The 10,816-nt window shown below is 68.0% G+C and overlaps 6 non-coding genes across 6 annotated transcripts; 3 read left to right on the top strand and 3 right to left on the bottom strand.

Moving 5' to 3' along the window:
* The first annotated feature begins 922 nt into the window (after positions 1 to 922).
* On the top strand, positions 923 to 993 carry TRNAG-GCC (transfer RNA glycine (anticodon GCC)). The gene has a single exon. It is a non-coding gene; the product is annotated as a tRNA-Gly (tRNA).
* A 5,848-nt stretch (positions 994 to 6,841) lies between these two features.
* On the bottom strand, positions 6,842 to 6,913 carry TRNAE-CUC (transfer RNA glutamic acid (anticodon CUC)). The gene has a single exon. It is a non-coding gene; the product is annotated as a tRNA-Glu (tRNA).
* Positions 6,914 to 7,219: 306 nt separating this feature from the next.
* TRNAG-UCC (transfer RNA glycine (anticodon UCC)) lies at positions 7,220 to 7,291 on the bottom strand. The gene has a single exon. It is a non-coding gene; the product is annotated as a tRNA-Gly (tRNA).
* Positions 7,292 to 8,033: 742 nt separating this feature from the next.
* Positions 8,034 to 8,105, bottom strand: TRNAD-GUC (transfer RNA aspartic acid (anticodon GUC)). The gene has a single exon. It is a non-coding gene; the product is annotated as a tRNA-Asp (tRNA).
* Positions 8,106 to 8,638: 533 nt separating this feature from the next.
* Positions 8,639 to 8,721, top strand: TRNAL-CAG (transfer RNA leucine (anticodon CAG)). The gene has a single exon. It is a non-coding gene; the product is annotated as a tRNA-Leu (tRNA).
* A 1,455-nt stretch (positions 8,722 to 10,176) lies between these two features.
* On the top strand, positions 10,177 to 10,247 carry TRNAG-GCC (transfer RNA glycine (anticodon GCC)). The gene has a single exon. It is a non-coding gene; the product is annotated as a tRNA-Gly (tRNA).
* The last annotated feature ends 569 nt before the right edge of the window (positions 10,248 to 10,816 follow it).

Here is a 10,816-nt window from a genome sequence, read left to right as displayed (position 1 = left end):
GGGACGCGCGCCACGCAGCCTTGCTGCGGGTCGGCGAACACCGGCCTTCCGTGCACGAGCCCGTCCCGGGAAGGGCGCTCGGCTGGGGTGGGAGCGGAAGCCCTTCGTGCCCGTCCAGCCCACCCACAGGCGCCCAGCCCGCGCCCCGGCCGTCGGCGCCACCGCGCCCGTTCCCGGTGGGGAAGCCGCAGCCCGGGCCGGAGCCAAGCCCGGCCTGGCGTGCTCCCTGCCTCAGCCGGCAGTCCCCGAGCCAGAGGCCGCTCTGCCCAAGGGCCCCTCCTCACCACCACCACCCACCCTGTCAGAGCGGAGCGCCCGGGAGCGCGGTCGGCCAGAGCGCAGGAGCCAGGCTCACACGCCTTTGGGTCCTCGGGCCTGAGCGCCGCTCGGGGCGGCGGCGGGGGCGCCCCGGGGCGTCGCGCTCCCGCGCCCGCGCGCAGCCCGCACAGGCCGAGCCCGGGGTCCCGGCCCCCGCCCGCAGTGGCACGCCCCATCGCGCCCCGGCCGGAAAGCCAGCCCACCAGACGGATTTTGAGTCCGGGACCCGGCAGGTCGCTGAGAGGAACGCCGGCGCGCGGCTGCGGCGACCACGCAGCGACTGCCTCCGCCTGGGATCCCGGCGCCGGGCAGACGGCGTCGGCGCCTGGGCCCCTCGGGCGACACCGACAGCGTCGCGACGGCCGTGGTCGGCGCAGAAGGCGCGGGACGGGCCGAGTGGGCCGGCGGCACGCCGCCCCGGGGTCCCTCCGAGAGCGCCGCGCCCCGGGGTCCCGCACGGGCCCGGATCCTGGCTTTCAGGGCGGCCGCCCGTCGTCTCCTGCTCCGATGGAGCAGACAGATGCCCACGGGCGAGCGGTGAGCAGTGACGGGTGGGTGGCGGCCAGCGCCTCTGGGGCAGCGTCGGGCGGCGGCGGCCACCGGTGCATGGGTGGTTCAGTGGTAGAATTCTCGCCTGCCACGCGGGAGGCCCGGGTTCGATTCCCGGCCCATGCAACCCCAGCGTCCCCTTTTGGTCCCGCACTGCAGCCCCAGAGCCGAGCTAGGTCTGCCCGCTCAAAGGCACTCAAGGAAGCGCTCCTGCAACCGCTGGCTGCTACCTGCCGCCCGCTGCCTCTCCCACGCAGCTGCCCACGACCCCTCCCGCCCCCACACACGGTCCTGCTGCCAAGCCGCCGTGGCCCCAAGCCCTGCGGGCTCAGCCGCCCGTGCGCCCAGACACCTCCCTTGTGCTTGCTGGCTTCCTCGCCCGGACCCAGCCGGTGGCTCAGGGATTGCGCTGGAAGGCACACCCCACGGCTCTGGCAGCCGCCGGCCCCACCTCTTCACCTTTCCCAACGTCTGTCTCCAAGCTCCCTGGCTCACTCTCCCCACACTCCGAGAATCACTCACCCTCCGTTTGCACAGCCAGGAGCAAGGAAGTTGCCACATCTGGCAAGGATACCTCCCTTGTCCCTGGAGGGTCCCTGGAGCATCGTCTTGCAGGAGGAGTTCCTCAGAAGGCCACACACTCCCGGCCCTGGGCCCAGATCGGTTTCCAACAGCAACGCCCTCACCACCTCACACACCACCCCCTCCCCTGAAAACCTCCTGCCCGTCTCACCTCAGCATCAGCCCTGCTCTGCCAGTAACACCACCTCAGCCTGCGCCCTCACCATGCCCCTGCTCGCCCAAATGCACCCATCCCACCCAACCCCCACCCCGGCTCCCCACCTCCCCCATCTCCGCTACGCCCCCCCCCCCCGCCCCACCCCGCCCGCGCGGGCACACACACACACACACACACACGCACACACGCACACGCACACACACACGTCCGGTTCCTCCCCGAGCCATCCCAAATCCTACTCTTGTCAAGGAACCTGCCTTTGCGTTTGTCCCACTGGCCCGTCTCCCCCAGCCCCCACCCCAACCCTTGGCCTGCTCCTTTATCTGCTTCTTCCAACGCGAGTAGAACTGATTTACTTTCCTGGGTTCGTCTCAGGTGCACAGCACAGTGCTTCAGTCCCCTGTTCTTTTCCAGTGGAGGTTAAGGCGAGATACGAATACAGATCTCATGCTACAGAGGAAAGCTTTGTTGCTTATCTCCTCTGAGTATACTAGTTCCTCTCTCTTGATCCGACTCCAACTTCGTCCGTCCGCTGCCTCTCCCCTTGGGTAGCCCTATGGACGTTTTCTACGTCTGAACGTCGGTTGCCCCTTTGCACATAGATTCATTTGCATTCATTGGCACAGTCCACAGAGCTTTGTCGCTCTCCACCCGACTCACTTCACTCAGTGGACCCCTTCTATGGGTCCGTCCAGCATTGGGGCCCGTGGCGATGGCCGCTCCTTCTTGGAGGCTGCGTCAGATTCCACGGTACACACATACCTCTTCTTCTCGTGCCGGCCACGTGCCGCCGGGCACTTGGGCGTTCCCCAAGTCTCGGCTCAGGCACAGAGGGCTGCGATGACCCTGGGGGATGCCTGCATCTCTTCCCATCAGGGATGTTGTCTTTTCCCGATGGGTACCCGGGATTGGGTTTGCTGGATCATGACATAAGCTCTTCTTTTTCCTATTGCTGGACTGATCCTCGACTGATTGACTTCCAGGGAGCAGTAGTTGTTGTTCTGGAAGTGTAGCTGATCTACACCCTGGTGTCCGTTTCCGCTGGACAGCGTAGTGATTCAGTCCTGTTTGTGTACCATGATGTTTTCAGATCGGTTTCCATTACAGGGGGTGACAGGAGATTGGATCCTCTTCCCTGTGTGTCTTTGGTGGTCGTCTCCTTTCTACTCAGCACTAGTACGGTGTATCCGTTGAGCCCGGCTCTTCATTCATTCCTCCGTCCCTGACTTTGCCCTTGGGAAGCCCAAAGCTGCTTTCCTGCCTCTCGGGGGCTGTCGCTGTTTGGCACAGGGATGAATTTGTACCACACTTTCGACTCCACCCATCTGTGATCTTGTCTGTTTGACTTCCCTCAGCAAGGGTCATATTCTGCAGCTCCGGCCGCTGTTGCTGCCAGTGACGCTACGTGACTCTTGTGGACGGCTCAGGGACATCCTGTTCTCTCCCTTTCTCTGACAGCGCATCTTCGTGGGTGAGCCGCTGGGGATGGGCACTAGGGGCTTCTCCCCGTCTTGGCTATGGCAAACGGTTCTGCTACGGCCGTGGGGTTTGCATGTGCCTTTCTGAATGAAGAGTTAAGCCTTTCACGGACATGGACCCCGCTCGCCTGTCTCCCGCTTACTTACTTACCTATGTATTCATAGGTAACTTTTGAAAGCTACTCCAAAGTCGTAGTAGCGGTTGTTGTGGAAGTAGAGTGGATTTCCAACACTGTGCTCCTTTCCGATGGACCGCAAGGTGATTCTGGTTTCCAGGTACAGATTTCAGATTTCATGTATGTTTTCAGACTCTTTTCCACTTGAGGTTATTACAGGGCACTGACTCCTTTTGCCTGTGTTGAACTGGACAACCTTGGTCCGTCTCCCTTTATAGGCGGTCCTGCGTATCTGTTCGTTGCAGCTCCAGAGTCATCCCTCCACCGCTGCCTTTCTGCCTGCGTTACCCTAAGGCGGTGTTCTGCGTGAGTCGGTCTCTCTTCGGCAGATAGGCTCGTTTTATAGCCTTTTGCACGTTCCACAAGCCTTTGTCCAGCTCAGTCTGATATTCTCCACCAGGTCTAAGAGTCGCTAGGTCCATCATTGCTCGTGACAAATGGCAATCCTTTCCTTTCTTCTCTAGGACCGAGTGATCGTTCCATGGGACATCTGTGCCACATCTCCCTGGGCCCGCCGTCTGTGGATGGGCACTGGGGTTTCTTCCGTGTCGTGGCTATGGCAACTGGCGCTGCAGTGTGCTCGGCGGCGTATGGACCTGTAGACCTCGCCCAGGCGTGTTCTCTGCGGGTATGTACCCAGGACGGGGTGTGCTCGGTCAGATGGGAGCTCTCTTTGGGCCTCATGAAATCCCAGGCATCCCCGCTGCCAAACACCACCCCCATCCCACCCTGAGCGCCCAGCAGTGGCACACCCGAGACCGGACATCAGGTCCTGATGAGTGGGGACTTGGGTCTCCGGGGCGGGACGGTGGGCCCACCCTGTGCCGACCGCGTGCGGCCCCCGTTCTGGCACTCCGTTTCTGTGGCTCGCTTGCCAGCGTCCTAGCCAGCGCCCGGAGCCCCAGCCCACCGCCGAGCCTGAGCAGTCTGGGGCACCGCGCCCCAGGGTGGCACGCACGCTCACACGGCGTGCTCTACCACCGCCTCCCTCACGCCACAGCCGCCTCACGGTCACCGCCTGCCCTCTGCCTCTCCCGCCAGCCCCCAGGCTCGGCCCCATCTACCCGCCACCGTCCCCCTGCAGCCCCGGGCCATCTCTCACACGTCCTGCCCTGCCCTGGCACTCACCAGTGCGGGCCTGCGTCCGGCTCCGCAGACCCGCCCCTACCACCCGCCCACCCCGACCGCAGACCTGTCCCAGCCTCACACATGTGCCTGGCACGGCGTCACCACAGCCTCCACCCTTCTGCAGACGCCCTGCTCGAGTGGCCAGCCCATCTTTCGGCCAGGTCCCCGCGAGCCCCACGCCTCCCCTTCCCGCCGGCCCTCCACGCAGACGCCCCGCCCAAGCGCCCCTGGGCCCGCCTCCCTGCGCCGCCCCCTCCCCCTGCTATGGCTCTGCTCCGGTCCCTGATCCACGTGGGGGCGTGCACCAGCCATGGCCCCAGGCACCCTCGTCCCGCAGTCTCACCCACGCACGCTGACGCCCACGGCCCGGCAGGGGCGTCGAGGAAACCTCCTGCGGCGACGGCGAACACGCGTCGGGCCGCAGGGGCTCCTTCTCCCCAGGGGACACGCCTTTGTCCCGTCGCCCCCGAGCGTGCCGCCCTCGCCGCACGGTGGTGCCCTTCGTCGGCCGTCCACTCCCCCACCCCTCCAAAGGACACAGTCGTTCAACAGTCGTGAAACCCTTTGGAGATAGACGGGCCCAAGATTGGGTAAGAGGAGACTGTGGTGGGCGATGACCCCCGGGGAGAGTTCCTAGGGGAAGACGAAGACAGTATGTGGAGGGGAGGGAGTCGATCCTGGACAGACAGTTTGGAGAGAAAGTAGTAGATGTCATATCTAGGGCAGGGGTGCGTGGAACAGGGCGCTTGTGTGTGTGTGTGTGTGTCTGGGTGTGGGTGCGCCCGGGTGCCCAACTTTGGTTAGGTGTCGGGGACGGACATCTGGGTAAACCTTGCCTCACTCCGGTAGGATTGAGAGCTGTGGTCAGGCAAGGGAAACACCATGTTGGTCGGCTTGTCCACCCTGGCCGGCATCGCTGCCTCGGGCGCATCTGCCGCCTCCCGGCTGGTTGGCTGGGTTTTCCCGGCCGGCCCGGCCCGCCGGGATCTGCGTGCTCTCTCACTTCCCCCGCGCGGTGCTGTGACTCGCAGCACAGGCCCACATTCGTCTTCACCCCCTTTGGCTCGGGGAGAGCGAAGAAGAACTCAAGAGCCTCTTGATGAAAGTGAAAGAGGAGAGTGAAAAACTTGGCCTCAGACTCAACATTCAGAAAACTAAGATCGTGGCATCCGGTCCCATCACTTCATGGCAAATAGATGGGGAGACAATGGAAACCGGGAGAGACTTCATTTGGGGCGGGGGCTCCCACAAATCACTGCAGTCGGTGGCCGCGGCCATGAAATTAAAAGACGTCCGCCTCTTGGGAGGAAAGCTATGACCAAGCTAGACAGCATGTCGAAAAGCAGAGACGTGACGCTGCCACGAGGGTCCATCTCGTGAAAGTCACGGTCTGTCCAGCAGTCACGGACAGATGTGAGAGTTGGAGTATAAAGAAAGCTGAGCGCTGAAGAATCGATGCTTTTGAACTGCGGTGTTGGAGAAGACTCTTGAGAGTCCCTTGGACTGCCAGGAGATCCAACCAGTCAATCCCAGAGGAAATGAGTCCTGAATATTGACTGGAAGGCCTGAGGCTGAAGCTGACACTTCAGTCCTCTGGCCACCTGAGGCAAAGGACTGACTCCCTGGAAAAGACCTCGATGGAAGGCAGGAGGAGACGGGGACGACACGACACGCCAGAAGGTGAGATGGTTGGATGGCACCGCCGACTCGATGGACACGAGTTTGAGCAAGCTGCGGGAGTTGGTGATGGCCAGGGAAGCCTGGGCTGCTGCAGTGCACTGAGCGACTGAACCCATCGATACCGATGCCTCCCGGGCGCCGTGGTCCGCCTCCCAGAGCCCACTCAGGACCAGAGCTCACTTGGAGTCACCGGCGGCGCACGGGAGTCACAACCAGCCCGGGACCTGGCACTCAATGGCCAAGCCGCCCAGAGAGGTGGCTGGGCATGCGGGACATGGGAAGGCAGGCGTGTCTGTGGCCACTGGCCCCACTCCCAGAGGCAGATCCCCCTCGCTCGTCTTCGGCTGTGGCCACCGCCGCGGCCGCTGCCGGCCCACGCTGGCGACCACCACAGCCCACGCCCTGACCCCTATCCCCACCCGCCCTGTCCGACCCCACCTCCTCCCCACCACTGACAGCAGGAGAAGCAGCACAAGCCCAGGAGCATCGCCGCCATCGCCGCCGCCACCAGGGGCAGCAGCCGCAGCCCCTCAGGAGGGAGGGGGCGGGGGCTGGGAGGCCTGAGGCGGGTCGTGGTGGCAGCGGCGCGAGGTGGCCAGTGCGGCCAAAAGGTTGGCCCCGGGGGACGGCGGGGGTGGCCTGAATCGTGCTTGGGCTGGAGGTGCAGGGTCCCGGGGCCTCTGTGGCAGCGCTGCGCAAGCGTAGGCTAAAAGGGTGGTGGGGTCGCCGGCGAGGAGATGGGCAGGTGGCGGGCGGAGGGGAAGAAGAAAGGCTTCCCTGACCGGGAATCGAACCCGGGCCGCGGCGGTGAGAGCGCCGAATCCTAACCACTAGACCACCAGGGAGCGTCGGGGCTCGGTCCTCGCCTGCTCCCGCTGAACCCAGCGCCTCCGGGCCGCCCGCCCGCGCCACCGTGGTGCCCACACCCGGCCTTCGCAAGGCAAGGCCAGCCGCCCGCCGCGGCCCTGTCAGTCTGCCTGCCCTGGCGTGCCGTCTTGCTCTCAGCAGCCTCAAAACACTGCGCGCGCCGCCGGCTTCTCGCACACACGCCAAAAGCCGCGCGCCGGCTGCCTGGCTCCCTGCTCCCAGCTCTCTCTGCCCCGAATGCCCCTGCCGGGAGGGCGGCGGAGCTCAGCAAAAGGTCGGCCCGCTGCGTTGGCCGGGAATCGAACCCGGGTCAACTGCTTGGAAGGCAGCTATGCTCACCACTATACCACCAACGCTGCTCAGCCCGGGCCGCCGCCAGACGCCGGCCCCGGGCTCGCCCCAGCACACTCTCGCCGCCGCCGCCGCCGCCGCCGCCGCCGCCGCATCCCTGCCTCGACGCCCGGTCAGCCGGAGGCTCTGCGCCGCCGCCGGCGCCACCGGCAGCCCACCAGCAGCCCCATCCGCGCCAGCTCTACGCAGCGGCCGGGATCCCCCGGCCCCAGCGTCCCCGGGGCGGCGCTCCCGCGGCATTGCGGTCCCCCGGCGTTCGCTCCCCGCCGCGGCCCGCGAAGGCCTCCGTCCTCACCCCCGGGGGGCAACGCGGGGCACGCAGCTTCCAGCAGCCAGCCGGCCAAAGCCCTTCTCCACCGTGCGCTGGGAGAGGCCACTTCCGACGACGACAGGGGGACACTGGAGCCAGCCGCCTGCAGGCGTCCCCGCGCTGTGCCGCCCCGCGCCGCTGGGGCGCGGCGAGCCCAGGAGCCCACTGGGGGCAACCGCTGTGGGCGGGCGGGCCGCAAAACCCGGCTATGGTCGGGCAAGGCCGTGGGGTGGCCAAGGAGGCCGTCGCTCCGCCGTGGCGACCGAGCGCCCGGAGACGACAAAGGGCTCAGGCCGGAGGGCTGCACCGGTAGAGGGGGTCGGCGGTGGCCAGGCCGGGCCCCGCCTGGCCCAAAGGCGGACGGAGGAGACGAAGGGCCCTTGGGGGCCAGGCGGCAGGACAGAGAGCCACCGCGGCCACCAAAAAGGCTGTGTTGCCTCCCCGTCGGGGAATCGAACCCCGGTCTCCCGCGTGACAGGCGGGGATACTCACCACTATACTAACGAGGACGGCGGCGACCGCTCAGCCGCCCGGCCGCTCTCGGGCTTCCGGGCTGCCTGCCCACGCCTCCCCGTGCCCACCACGGGCCCCGACCCGACCGCCCACCAAACCAACCGCCTCAGTCACAGAGGCGGCCCGCGACCCCGACAGGGACCCGGACCCCCCCGGGGCACTGGACACTCCTCGTGCGCGCCGCCTCTTGCCTCCAACGCGGCCATTCCGCCGGGAGAAGGGGGTCCGAGAAGGCAAGCGAGGCTGCGAGGACACGGTGGGCGCGCGCCGGCCCGCGTCTGGCGTGAAGGGGCGCGGGTGAGGAGGGGCCGGTCCGCCAAGGGCCGGGCTGGGTCCGGGGCGCGACCGGCGGCGCAGTCAGGCGCCTCGGCCGGCCCCGTCGCTCACCCACACCAGACGGCCGCCTGCCTGCCTGCCTGCCGGCCTGCCTGCCCGGCGCGGCGCACCGCGCGGCCCGCCACGGGCGCCGCGGCTCGCGCCGCGTCGGGTCTCAGCCAGGCGAGCGGCCACGCGCCCGCCCAGGCCCGCCGTCAGGATGGCCGAGCGGTCTAAGGCGCTGCGTTCAGGTCGCAGTCTCCCCTGGAGGCGTGGGTTCGAATCCCACTCCTGACAAGCCAGCCTTTTGGCCCGCCGCACGAACGCACCCGTCCTCCCCGCGCCACAGCCTTTCTCCACACACACCCGCCCCCTGCCACCTGCACCCCACAACCAGGAACCTTCAGTCCTTCTCAGCGCATCTTTCCTCCTCAGCTGGCTGCGGCTGCAGGTGCTGCTTTTCCGGCCTCCCCGCCTGCCCCTCGCCCACCCTCGCCCACCCTCCCCCTCGCACGGCCCCACCCCCGTCGGCGCCCACGCACGGAGCCCCGCGGCGGGTGGCAAGCCCTCCTCGCTTCGCCGGCGCTGCGACTTCTGCCTGCGGATCGGCCAACTCGCTCTCGCAGCCTTGCTTCCACGTCCGCCCCCCAAGGCCGCTCTCCCGCCGGCCGGCACCCTGTCGGCCGCGCCCGCCCCGCCGGCCCCCCTGCGCCACCCAGCCACACCGAGGCGGCCGAGCCCCCGCCTCGCCCGCCAGGGGGCTGCTGCGTGCCCTCCACGCTTCTCCGCCTTGCGGCCTCGGCCGGGCCACACCTGCCGGCCTCCCGCCCGGGACGCGCGCCACGCAGCCTTGCTGCGGGTCGGCGAACACCGGCCTTCCGTGCACGAGCCCGTCCCGGGAAGGGCGCTCGGCTGGGGTGGGAGCGGAAGCCCTTCGTGCCCGTCCAGCCCACCCACAGGCGCCCAGCCCGCGCCCCGGCCGTCGGCGCCACCGCGCCCGTTCCCGGTGGGGAAGCCGCAGCCCGGGCCGGAGCCAAGCCCGGCCTGGCGTGCTCCCTGCCTCAGCCGGCAGTCCCCGAGCCAGAGGCCGCTCTGCCCAAGGGCCCCTCCTCACCACCACCACCCACCCTGTCAGAGCGGAGCGCCCGGGAGCGCGGTCGGCCAGAGCGCAGGAGCCAGGCTCACACGCCTTTGGGTCCTCGGGCCTGAGCGCCGCTCGGGGCGGCGGCGGGGGCGCCCCGGGGCGTCGCGCTCCCGCGCCCGCGCGCAGCCCGCACAGGCCGAGCCCGGGGTCCCGGCCCCCGCCCGCAGTGGCACGCCCCATCGCGCCCCGGCCGGAAAGCCAGCCCACCAGACGGATTTTGAGTCCGGGACCCGGCAGGTCGCTGAGAGGAACGCCGGCGCGCGGCTGCGGCGACCACGCAGCGACTGCCTCCGCCTGGGATCCCGGCGCCGGGCAGACGGCGTCGGCGCCTGGGCCCCTCGGGCGACACCGACAGCGTCGCGACGGCCGTGGTCGGCGCAGAAGGCGCGGGACGGGCCGAGTGGGCCGGCGGCACGCCGCCCCGGGGTCCCTCCGAGAGCGCCGCGCCCCGGGGTCCCGCACGGGCCCGGATCCTGGCTTTCAGGGCGGCCGCCCGTCGTCTCCTGCTCCGATGGAGCAGACAGATGCCCACGGGCGAGCGGTGAGCAGTGACGGGTGGGTGGCGGCCAGCGCCTCTGGGGCAGCGTCGGGCGGCGGCGGCCACCGGTGCATGGGTGGTTCAGTGGTAGAATTCTCGCCTGCCACGCGGGAGGCCCGGGTTCGATTCCCGGCCCATGCAACCCCAGCGTCCCCTTTTGGTCCCGCACTGCAGCCCCAGAGCCGAGCTAGGTCTGCCCGCTCAAAGGCACTCAAGGAAGCGCTCCTGCAACCGCTGGCTGCTACCTGCCGCCCGCTGCCTCTCCCACGCAGCTGCCCACGACCCCTCCCGCCCCCACACACGGTCCTGCTGCCAAGCCGCCGTGGCCCCAAGCCCTGCGGGCTCAGCCGCCCGTGCGCCCAGACACCTCCCTTGTGCTTGCTGGCTTCCTCGCCCGGACCCAGCCGGTGGCTCAGGGATTGCGCTGGAAGGCACACCCCACGGCTCTGGCAGCCGCCGGCCCCACCTCTTCACCTTTCCCAACGTCTGTCTCCAAGCTCCCTGGCTCACTCTCCCCACACTCCGAGAATCACTCACCCTCCGTTTGCACAGCCAGGAGCAAGGAAGTTGCCACATCTGGCAAGGATACCTCCCTTGTCCCTGGAGGGTCCCTGGAGCATCGTCTTGCAGGAGGAGTTCCTCAGAAGGCCACACACTCCCGGCCCTGGGCCCAGATCGGTTTCCAACAGCAACGCCCTCACCACCTCACA

Source organism: Muntiacus reevesi, unplaced genomic scaffold, assembly GCF_963930625.1.
Source record: "Muntiacus reevesi unplaced genomic scaffold, mMunRee1.1 SCAFFOLD_221, whole genome shotgun sequence".
NCBI lineage: Eukaryota > Metazoa > Chordata > Mammalia > Artiodactyla > Cervidae > Muntiacus > Muntiacus reevesi.
This window is presented reverse-complemented; position numbering and strand designations above follow the sequence as displayed.